The sequence below is a fragment of the Oncorhynchus nerka genome, linkage group LG6 (genome assembly GCF_034236695.1).
Source record: "Oncorhynchus nerka isolate Pitt River linkage group LG6, Oner_Uvic_2.0, whole genome shotgun sequence".
NCBI classification, from domain to species: Eukaryota; Metazoa; Chordata; class Actinopteri; order Salmoniformes; family Salmonidae; genus Oncorhynchus; species Oncorhynchus nerka.
The window spans coordinates 2,441,413-2,454,312 of NC_088401.1; the positions used below are offsets into that span (position 1 = coordinate 2,441,413).

The 12,900-nt window shown below is 39.5% G+C and overlaps 1 pseudogene; it reads right to left on the minus strand.

The window, feature by feature from the left end:
• Nucleotides 1–170: 170 nt before the first annotated feature.
• Nucleotides 171–11,582, minus strand: LOC135572153 (carboxypeptidase B-like; annotated as a pseudogene).
• Between the last annotated feature and the right edge of the window lie 1,318 nt (nt 11,583–12,900).

The following is a 12,900-nucleotide window of genomic DNA, read 5'->3' on the forward strand; positions in this document are numbered from 1 at the left end:
AAATACATCTCCATACTGTATCTCTATAGAAATACACTCTATACTATATCTCTATAGTAATACACTTCTATATAGTAGAAATACACTCTATACTGTATCTCTATAGTAAAACACTTCTATATAGTAGAAATACACTCTATACTGTATCTCTATAGTAATACACTTCTATATAGTAGAAATACACTCTATACTGTATCTCTATAGAAATGCACCTCCATGTTACAGTTTATATGACTGTACTCACTGCACCATCCAGCGTTCCAGTTTCTGTTGGGATCAGCACCGATGCAGCTGGAACTAGACATCCTGGAGCGAGTCTTTCTCCACATCCTGTTCTACAGGTCCAAAACACACACCGAGCCACAACATACATCCATAAGTACACTAATTGCTGTGATACTGCATTACGTGATTTTTTAAAACTGAGCTGTCGGTTAGGGGCTCGTAAGTAAGAGTTTCACTGTAAGGTCTACACCTGTTGTATTCGGCGCATGTGACTAATATTATTTCATTTTATTTGATCACATACTGTATAAGGAGTAGTTAAACACCACATTTTTGCCATCAGAAATCAGGCAGTGTCAATAATCAGGTAATGCAGTATAACAGCAATTAGTGTACTTTTGGCTAACAGCTAATGGCTAACTGCTAACTGGCTAACAGCTAACGGCTAACTAGCTAATGGCTAGCAGCTAACTGGCTAACAGCTAACTGGCTAACAGTGAACGGCTAACTGCTAACTGGTTAACAGCTAACGGCTAACTGGCTAATGGCTAGTGGCTAACAGGCTAGAAGTTAATGGCTAACAGCTAAAGGAAAACGTACGCTATTGTGGGTGAAGTCGTATCCGTCGATGTTGAAGACGGGCAGAACATAGACATCCATCTGGTTTAGCAGGCCGGTCATCTCAGAGTCACTACCGTAGGTGGACAGAGCCTGGGAAGAAGGAGGAAGAGAAGGAGAGGGAGAGAGGAAGACGAGAGTGAGAGGGTTATGAATTTGAGTTCTGAACTGTTTCGATGGAGGAAGAGGACAATATACCCAGCTAGCACATAACGTTCTGAGAATCATATTTTTCTTAGAGCATGGTGAGAGTGCGGTTGTCCTATGGTTATTTTGCATACAACCTTCCCACAACGTTCTGGGAACGGTGCAGGATAGTTGCTAAGCTTTGGAACATTCTCAGCACGTTCAAGGAACTTGGCAAAAAAATCTAATTTTCTTGGTATTTCATTACTTTAACATAACTTTTCCTAAAAGTTCAAACATGGTTATACTTCATTTTGGTAATGTTGTAGGAACGTTGTCAAACTGGTTTGACATAGGGATTTATTCTCAAATAGTTCAGAGGACGTTAATGTTCTTCTGTGGGAATTTCAGTACTCCAGCACAGTTTCCCACAGGCTTCCTCATGGTTCGATTTAAAGTCATGTACTCAAATTGTTCCGAGAACGTTAAGAAAACGCTCCATTAAAAAAAAACACAAGTGAACTTTAGTAACGTCTGAGAATATTCTAAGAAATGTTATTTCTAAAACCTATACATTCCGTCTCACGTCAACAAACCTCTCAGCCTCTATCTTGTTAAGTGTGTTCACGCCCACCAGTGCTGACCACGCCCATTAATTGGCCTCACCTTATGTTCATAGTGCTCGTTTCCTTTGACATAAAGTCTGTTTGACTAAAATGAAAAGCTTGTATGTATAAAAACATTCCATACTGGCTCCTTCCTGGTGGTGCACTGGACTCATCCCACGGATAGAAAACATAAGGTTAAATCTCACTGATACTGTCACAATAATAAAATACATGTGTTTGCATGATTAATGCCAAGGTTTTAATTTCCAACTGAGCTTGAGTTACATATAATAACTAAGCTAACATTCAGTGAAAGTTAAGGAAGTTATTCAAAAACTATCAAACAACCAATAATGTCTGTTCAAGAGAGCATTAATAAAACCTCAAACGGTCAAGGAAACGAGAGTAAAAACGTTCTCATAACCACTCCTGTAACCTAAAAATAAACAGTTCCCAGAACAAGCAACATTTTTCACTTCTGTTCACAAAACGCTTTAAAAATGTTAAGGAAACATATGGCTTCTTTCCAACAACCTGTTGTGAAACCGAAAACATACATTCTCACAACTTCCAAGGAACCAAATGTCATAGCTGGGCATATAGATGATATAGAATTACAGAAGTGTCATTGTCGTCCATTGATATCCTATTAAATGAGTTATACTATGTCACTCTGAGCCTCACCTCTTTGACTTAACCACTGGCAGAAAGCGGTGGAAATCCACTCCCTGGCGGAATACCACAGTCCATGAAGATAGAGGGCTTGGTGGAGCTGGACTTCTTACCGATCTGTAGAGATACGTTTTACTCGTGTAACCTTTAGTTCAACAGGTTTGTGTTGTTGAGATTGACGTAGGCTACATGTTGTTCAATAGAGGTTTACACTGGATAAGAGCTGCTACTGAATGATCCAAAATGTGAACCAGACCACTACCCAGACTATTTCATAGACCACTGTCCAGACTATTTCATAGACCACTGTCCAGACTATTTCATAGACCACTGTCCAGACTATTTCATAGACCACTGTCCAGACTATTTCATAGACCACTACCCAGACATTTCATAGACCTGACTATTTCATAGACCACTGACCAGGCTATTTCATAGACCACTGACCAGACTATTTCATAGACCACTGTCCAGACCACTGGCCAGACTATTTCATAGACCACTGACCAGGCTATTTCATAGACCACTGACCAGACTATTTCATAGACCACTGTCCAGACTATTTCATAGACCACTGACCAGACTATTTCATAGACCACTGACCAGACTATTTCATAGACCACTGACCAGACTATTTCCCATAGACCACTTCCCGACCAGACTATTTCATAGACCACTGACCAGACTATTTCATAGACTACTGTCCAGACTATTTCATAGACTACCACTAGACCACCAGACTATTTCATAGACCACTACCCAGACTATTTCATAGACCACTGACCAGGACTATTTCATAGACCACTGACCAGGACTATTTCTGATCACTGACCAGACTATTTCTATGACCACTGACCAGACTATTTCATATAGACCACTCGACCAGACTATTTCATAGACCACTGACCAGACTATTTCATAGACCACTGCCAGACTATTTCATAGACCACTGACCAGACTATTTCATAGACCACTGACTATTTCAGACTATTTAATAGACCACTGACCAGACTATTTCATAGACCACTGACCAGACTATTTCATAGACCACTGACCAGACTATTTCATAGACCACTGACCAGACCATTTCAGTAGACCACTGTCCAGATTTCATAGACCACTGACAGACTATTTCAGACCACTGACCAGACTATTTCATAGACCACTGACCAGACTATTTCATAGACCACTGACCAGACTATTTCATAGACCACTGTCCAGACTATTTCATAGACCACTGACCAGACTATTTCATAGACCAGACTGACCGACTAGCCTAGACCACTGACCAGACTATTTCATAGACCATGACCACTATTTCATAGACCACTGACCAGACTATTTCATAGACCACTGACCACTCTATTTCAGACCAGACAGACACTAGACCAGACTATTTCATAGACCACTGACCAGACTATTTCATAGACCACTGACCACTCTATTTCATAGACCCACTGACCAGACTATTTCATAGACCACTGACCAGACTATTTCATAGACCACTGACCAGACTATTCTTAGCATAGACCACATTTCATAGACCACAGACTATTTCATAGACCACTGACCAGACTATTTCATAGACCACTGACCACTGACCACTCTATTTCATAGACCACTGACCACTGTCCAGACTATTTCATAGACCACTGACCACTCTATCAGACCACGACCAGACTATTTCATAGACCACTGACCACTCTATTCATAGACCACTGACCACTCTATTTCATAGACCACTGACCAGACTATTTCATAGACCACTGACCAGACTATTTCATAGACTAGACCACTATTTCATAGAACCACTGACCAGACTATTTCATAGACCACTGACCACTCTCATAGACCACTGACCACTCTATTTCATAGATACTGACCAGACTGACCAGACTATTTCATAGACCTGTGACTATTTCATAGACCACTGACCACTATTTCATGACCAGACTATTTTATGACCACAGACATTTCATAGACCACTGACCACTTTATTTCATAGACCACTGGCCAGACTATTTCATAGACCACTGACCAGACTATTCAACAACAGTATCAATAAATGTTGACAATAGAGTGAGTAATACCTTGAGGATGTTCATGGACGTCCCTCGAGGTGTTTCCATCACCTGACGGCTGATCAGGTCGGGGTTAGAGGAGGAGATGGAGGAGATCCATGCCTGGATCTGGAGACACGCAGATCGAGGGATGAAAGAGAAAGGGAGAGAGCGGGATGAGAGAGAAAGGAGGAGAAAAGAGAGAGACAGTGGTAGTGAGAGAGATAGTATCTTACTTTGTTCCAACTGTTGTACTAGGATATATTGACAGAGAGAGAGCGAGAGAGCGAGAGACAGGGGTAGAGAGAGAGACAGAAGGATAGAGAGAATCTTACTTTGTCCCAACTGTTGTATTTGGTGTAGCTGTGTACTCTGGGGTCTGGGGTTCTGTTGTCCAGCTGCTCTTCCATCTGAGCCTGCAGGTCCTCAATCAGGACCCTGAGAACAGAGACAATTCCCATCAACGTCACGCTGAGTATAACAAACATCAGGAACACCCTTCTAATATCTAGTTTGCACCCCTTTTGCCCTCAGAACAGTCTCAATTTATTCGAGCCATGGACTCTACAAGGTGTCGAAAAACTTCCACAGGGATAATGGCCCATGTTGACTCTACAAGCTGTCGAAAGCCTTCCACAGGGATGCTGGCCCATGTTGACTCTACAAGCTGTCCACAAGCCTTCCCAGGGATGCTGGCCCAGCATGTTGACTCTACAAGCTGTCGAAAGCCTTCCACAGGATGCTTGCTCATGTTGACTCCAATGCTTCCCACAGTTGTGACAAGTTGTCTGGATGTCCTTTGGGTGGTGGACTTCTTGATACACGGGAAACTGTTGAGAGTGAAAAACCCAGCCGTGTTGCAGTTCTTGACACAAACCGGTGCACCTGGTATCTACTACCATACCCCCGTTCAAAAGGCACTTAAAAATATTTTGTCTTGCCCATTCACCTTCTGAATGGCACACATACACGTCTCAATTGTCTCAAGGCTTAAAAATCCTTCTTAACCCATCTCTCTCCTTCATCTACACTGATTGAAGTGGATATAACAGGCCAATAAAGGTCATAGTTTTCACCTGGATTCACCTGGTCAGTCTGTCCTGGAAATAGCAGGTGTTCTTAATTTTAATGTTTTGTACACTCAGTGCAACATACTAGATAGTAATTAACGTATAATATTATACTGTCAAGTTGTATTATTTTTCTTTCATTGGAAAGTCTCTTTCTTGTTTTCAGTCTTTTAAATGTTCTCTTTTTCTTTCTGCAGTTCAATGCCTTTTAAATTCCACAGTCCATGTCCTTGCACCACGACTGATGGCTCTTTCTACCACAGCGGAAGCATGTCTCTTAATTTCACTGATGTTCAGTTTGTAACTCCTGATGAACTTAACGGCTGAGTCTCTTTAGCAGCTGGTTCCATGGACACACTGCCTTCAATGGACCTTGCCAAGGTCAGATTACTTTCAGTCAATAGTCTCTTTACGTTTTTGCTTCACTCTGTAACCCATACTTCCCACTGGGCAAAAAACGGTTGAGTCAGCGTTGTTTCACGTCATTTCAACCAAAACATTCAATGTGATGACGTTGAATCGAAGTGGAAAACTGATTGAAAAACTCATCAATTTTCAGATTTTTTTCACCCAACGTTTTACCTATATCCATTGATACATCACTGAGCAGAAATACTATTTATATTAGTATGAAGTACTATAGTATCCAGTAATATCTATATAACAGTAATAACAGTAATATAGTATCCAGTAATATCTATATAACAGTAATAACAGTAATATAGTATCCAGTAATATCTATATAACAGTAATAACAGTAGTATAGTATCCAGTAATATCTATATAACAGTAATAACAGTAATATAGTATCCAGTAATATCTATATAACAGTAATAACAGTAGTATAGTATCCAGTAATATCTATATAACAGTAATAACAGTAGTATAGTATCCAGTAATATCTATATAACAGTAATAACAGTAGTATAGTATCCAGTAATATCTATATAACAGTAATAACAGTAGTATAGTCCAGTAATATCTATATAACAGTAATAACCAGTAATATCTATATAACAGTAATAACAGTAAATAGTATCAGTAATATCTATATAACAGTAATGTAGTATAGTAACCAATTATGTTAGTAGAGCTGAAAGCTGGAAAACTGATTAAAGAAGCAATAAAACTGGCCTTCTTTAGACTAGTTGAGTATCTGGAATATCAGCATTTGTGGGTTCGATAATTGGCTCAAAATGGCCAGAAACAAAGTACTTTCTTCTGAATCTCGTCAGTCTATTCTTGTTCTGAGAAATTAAAGGTTATTCCATGAGAAATTGCCAAGAAACCGAAGAACACTGTACTACTCCCTTCACAGAACAACGCAAACTGTCTCTAACCAGAATAGAGAGAGGAGCGGGAGGCCCCAGTGCACAACTGAGCAAGAGGACAAGTACATTAGAGTGTCTAGTTTGAGAAACAGAGGCTTCACAAGTCCTTAACTGGCTGCTTCATTAAATAGTACACGCAAAACACCGGTGTAGAGGTATGTAGTAGTATCTATATGTAGTAGTATCTATATGTAGAAGCAAGTAAAAATACTTTTAAAAGTAAAATACAATAAAAGTCATTTTTGTGGGTATTTCCTATTTATATTTTTGACTACTTTTGATTTTACTTCACTACATTCCTAAAGAAAACTAGGTACTTTTTACTCCAAACATTTTCCCAGACACCCAGAAGTACTTGTTACATTTTGAATGATTAGCAGAACAGAAAAATGGTCTGATTCACACACTTATCAAGAGAACATTCCTGGTCATCTCTACTGCCTGTGTCCTGGAGGACTCATTTAACACTCATGCTTCGTTTGTAAATGACGAGTGTTGGAGTGTACCCCAGGCTATCCGTAAATTTAAAAAACAAGAAAATTGTGCTGATTGCCTTAATATAAGAAATATGAAATGATTTGTACTTTTACATTTACATTTACTTTTTATACTTAAGTATATTTTAAACCAAATACTTTTAGACTTTTACTCAAGTAGTATTTTACTGGGTGACTTTCAATTTTATTTGAGTCATTTTCTATTCAGGTATCTATACTTTTACTCAAGTATGACAATTTGATACTTTTCCCACCACTGTGTAGTTGTGTGTAGTAGTAGTATATATATGTAGTAGTATGTAGTTGTATGTAGTAGTATCTATATGTAGTAGTATCTATTTGTAGTAGTATGTAGTAGTATCTATATGTAGTAGTATCTATATGTAGTAGTATGCAGTAGTATCTACATGTAGTAGTATCTATATGTAGTAGTATCTATATGTAGTAGTATCTATATGCAGTAGTATCTACATGTAGTAGTATCTATATGTAGTAATATCTTTATGTAGTAGTATCTATATGTAGTGGTATGTAGTAGTATCTATACATATATATACTAAAAGTATACTACTACATAAAGATACTACATTTTCCCGGACATCCAGTATTGATACATATCGTATTACCCAGTCTCCATGCCACTCTGCTGCAGAATGGTGTAGACCATGTCAGTGTGGGCAGCAGGAACATGGAGATCCACGTCAATATCGATGGTCACCAGGTCAGCACTCGCAGGACTCCAGAAGTCCACCTGCAGAGGGAAACACAGACAGACAGACAGACAGACAGACAGACAGACAGACAGACAGACAGACAGACAGACAGATAGACAGACAGTTGAACACAAACAGCAGAGGGAGACACAGACAGACAGACAGACAGACAGACAGAGACACAGACAGACAGACAGACAGACAGACAGACAGACAGACAGACAGACAAACAGACAGACAGACAGACAGACAGACAGACAGTTGAACACAAACAGCAGAGGGAGGCACAGGCAGACAGACAGACAGACAGACAGACAGACAGACAGACAGACAGACAGACAGACAGTTGAACACAGACAGACAGACAGACAGACAGTTGAACACAAACAGCAGAGGGAGACACAGACAGACAGACAGACAGACAGACAGACAGACAGACAGACAGACAGACAGTTGAACACAAACAGCAGAGGGAGACACAGACAGACAGACAGACAGACAGACAGACAGACAGACAGACAGACAGACAGACAGACAGACAGACAGACAGACAGACAGACACAGTTGAACACAAACAGCAGAGGGAGACACAGACAGACAGACAGACAGACAGACAGACAGACAGACAGACAGACAGACAGACAGACAGACAGACAGACAGACAGACAGACAGACAGACAGACAGTTGAACACAAACAGCAGAGGGAGACACAGACAGACAGACAGACAGACAGACAGACAGACAGACAGACAGACAGACGGGCGGAGGGGGGGAGACATACATTTTAACACCTACTGTACATCCTCAAACAAGTCCTTTGCAGCATAGAGAGGCAAAGTGTACTGGTTCTCGTGTGGGAACCTAGGGGGCCTGAAATAAGTCTCTGGGAACCAAAATTATTTGAAATGAAATGTTTTCTTTTCTTTTACAGCATCGTAGCCAGTAACCAGGCCAGTCCATTACAGCTTGGCTAGGCTCGGCTAAGAATAGTGAAAGGGTTTCTTATGTACCTCCATGCTGTTGGCCAGCTCCTTGATAAGGAGAACATGATCATCAAGGACAGGCTTCAGACGGAACACTTTCTCCCTGGACAACCAAGACAAGAGATTTACACTGTATTTATAGAACCCCTTGACAACCAAGACAAGAGATTTACACTGTAATTATAGAACACCTTGACAACCAAGACAAGAGATTTACACTGTAATTATAGAACACCTTGACAACCAAGACAAGAGATTTACACTGTTATTATAGAACACCTTGACAACCAAGACAAGAGATTTACACTGTTATTATAGAACACCTTGACAACCAAGACAAGAGATTTACACTGTTATTATAGAACACCTTGACAACAAGACAAGAGACTGTTATTATAGAACACCTTGACAACCAAGACAAGAGATTTACACTGTTATTATAGAACACCTTGACAACCAAGACAAGAGATTTACACTGTTATTATAGAACACCTTGACAACCAAGACAAGAGATTTACACTGTTATTATAGAACACCTTGACAACCAAGACAAGAGATTTACACTGACTAGAACTCCTATTATAGAAGACTCCCCCTGGACAGCCGAGAGAAGACTCCCCTGTTATTACAGCCGACTCCCCCTGGACAAGAGATATACACTGTTATTATAGAACTCCTATTATAGAAGACTCCCCTGGACAGCCGAGACAAGAGATATACACTGTAATTATAGAACTCCTATTATAGAAGACTCCCCCTGGACAGCCAAGACAAGAGAAACCCAGCTAGCACATTTGTTTCTTGGAAGTTGTGGGAATTTGAGTTTTTGTTTCACATTGGTTGAGGTAATGAAGCCATGTTTTCTGACCAGTAAAAGTGAAAATTTTGCCTGTTCTGGGAACATTTATTTTTAGTTTCCAGGAAAGTTCTGAGAACATTTTGCTCTAGTTCCTTCAAAGTTTTCCATGGGGGGTTTTATTAATGCTCTGAAAAATATAAGTATAGGATATTTGGAGGTTTTTGAATAAAACCTACCATGAATAACACTGCTATCTTATTTTGGGTAAACTCTTTTTTAAACTCCAAGCACAGATAAGAAACATGAAAATGTATTAATCTTGTAAACAGATCATTTTTTTTTATTGTGACACGGCATCAGAGATTTGAAACTAAACTTTTTCTGTTCTCTATCCATGGAATGAGTCCAGGGCACCACCAGGAAGGAGCCAGTATGGCATGTTTTTTTATACATACAAAGCTCTTCATTTTTGTCTATTCAAACAGACCCCATTTCAAAAGAAATAAGAGCTCAGGTGTGGCCAATTAGTGGGCGTGGCCAACACACCTGAACACACTTAACAAAATAGAGAAATAGAGACAGTTTTCTTGATGCTGAGAACAGAAAGTAGATATTTTTAAATAGTATTTTAAGATAAGTTTTCTGAACGTTACTGAGGTTTGTTTGTGTTTATTTTCTTAATGTTCTCTGAACTATTTGAGAACATAATATTGAATAGAACTACCTGTAGGAAAGATTATGCTGAAGTACTGAAATTCTTACCAGAAAAACATTCCCTGAACTATTTGAGAACATTCCCAATGTCAAACCAGTTGGAGAACGTTGCCAAAATTCAAATTAAAGGTCACACTTATATTTGGATAGTCTGTTTTTTTCACGTGTACATGCTCTAGAGATGGTCATACTAATAACAAACTATCTGTTGATAAACTACTGCTTAGGTTACAATTAGGGTTAGGATAAGGGTTAAGGTTAGGTTTAAGTTTAGGGTTAGGATAAGGGTTAAGGATAGGTTTAAGTTTAGGGTTATGATAAGGGTTAAGGGTAGGTTTAAGTTTAGGGTTAGGATAAGGGTTAAGGTTAGGTTTAAGTTTAGGGTTATGATACGGGTTAAGGTTAGGTTTAAGTTTAGGGTTAGGATAAGGGTTAAGGTTAGGGTTAGGATAAGGGTTAAATTTAGGGTTAGGATAAGGGTTAAGGTTAGGTTTAAAGCTAGGGTTAGTAGATAGTTAGTTGAAATTTTACTGAAAGTGTGTAGATAGTCTGATGGACTATCCATTTAAAGTTCATTTTAGCAATTTTTTAACTGTAATGAAACATTCTGTTAAAGTAATAAAATACCCCCTAAAAAAGTATGTTTTTTTTTCTATAAATGTGCTGAGAATGTTCCAAAACTATCCTGCACCACTCTCAGAACGTTGTGGTAAGGTTGTATGCAAGTTAACCATAGGACAACCACGCTCTCACCAAGCTCTAAGAAACACATGGTTCTCAGAACGTTATGCGCTAACTGGGTTATAGAACACATGTTATAGATCTCTAGGAACATTAATAAATGTTATAGGAACGTTAATAAACATATCAGAATACAGTCGTCCACATGGTCCTTCACGAGGTCTCCATTCATCACCAATAAGCCACATGGTAGCATAGATTGTAATGTACAGAGTCTATCTTCATAATTTTCCAAGTATATTTTTCTATGTTGTATTCTGAGAACTTGTGATTTGAAAATATTTCAAAATAAAAGTTTGATATTTTACCCATCGAAACGCGTCACCTCAGCCAGGGCCACTGCCACAAATCCTAGAAGCAGAAGAATCTTCATCATGTTGCCAGTGAAGCTGTCTTCACCAATCCCCATCCTTTATAACTCCTGACCCTCTCCCTCTCCACCAATCACAAGCCTCTGTGCCTCGACCCGCCCCCCACTTTCTCCACCAATCCCCATCCTCATCCGAGTGTTATCTCTCTGTCTTAGAAGCCTATCTGACCACCTGTTAGCAGCAGGTGTTCGTCCAGGGATACAGTAGCTTCTCAATGAGAACCTCTTCAATGATTAACAAGCTGTGATGGAATCCTTGTAACGGGTGTTCTAGAATGGTGCGGAGCATGGACAGCCAAGGTCATTGGTCTGTTCTGACACGTGACTTGGAACGCAGTCATATTACAACTTATGAAAAACATCTAGCAAACGTTTTAGCAATCAGTATCGGTTGATTCTGATGATACAGAACGACCAGGTCTGTATATTACTAAGACGTTTGCTTTGACACAAGCGTGTGGAGGCGTAGGGAGGATGTGGACATGATGCAACCTATTGGGTAGGTTACTGTACCTCTCTTTTTCCCTATTGATGAAGAAGTGCACAACAATCAGAAATCACAAGGAGATGTATAGGATTTAAACTTGTTCCATTTTATTCATATACTGTCCACTTACAGAAGAGATACATATCTATGGAAAGATGCCAACATGTTTCAATAACACCAAGACAACTGATCTAACGCAGATACAGAATATAAACAGAATGTATATTCTCATCATCATCGTTTCTCCCTAGAGTTGCACAGTAACTTTCCCGAAATTCCTGGGTTTTCCAGAAATTCTGATAGTAAAATTATAGGAATTAGGAGGGAATAAGCAGGAATAATCCTCCAACCAGGATTTCTGGAAAAACCTGGGAATTTCGGGAAAGTTACTAATCTCATGTGCCATACTTTACAGCTAGGCCTAGGATGTTGACTGTACATTAAGGTTCTGTTGTGAAGGCCTAGGATGTTGACTGTACATTAAGGTTCTGTTGTGAAGGCCTTTGATGTTGACTGTACATTAAGGTTCTGTTGTGAAGGCCTAGGATGTTGACTGTACATTAAGGTTCTGTTGTGAAGGCCTTTGATGTTGACTGTACATTAAGGTTTTGTTGTGAAGGCCTAGGATGTTGACTGGACCTTAAAGTTCTGTTGTGAAGGCATTGGAACACGGAACACATTAAACCTCTACATGTACCAGTCTCCCTTATACAAATTCAACTATGAATACAACATACACTGAGTCGCACATACACTGAGTATACCAAACGTTAGAAACATCTTCCTAATATTGCCCTCAGAACAGCCTCAATTCACACGGACTCTACAAGGTGTCGAAAGCATCCCATTAAAGCCGTAATCCTTAGTCGAAACAATAACAAAGGA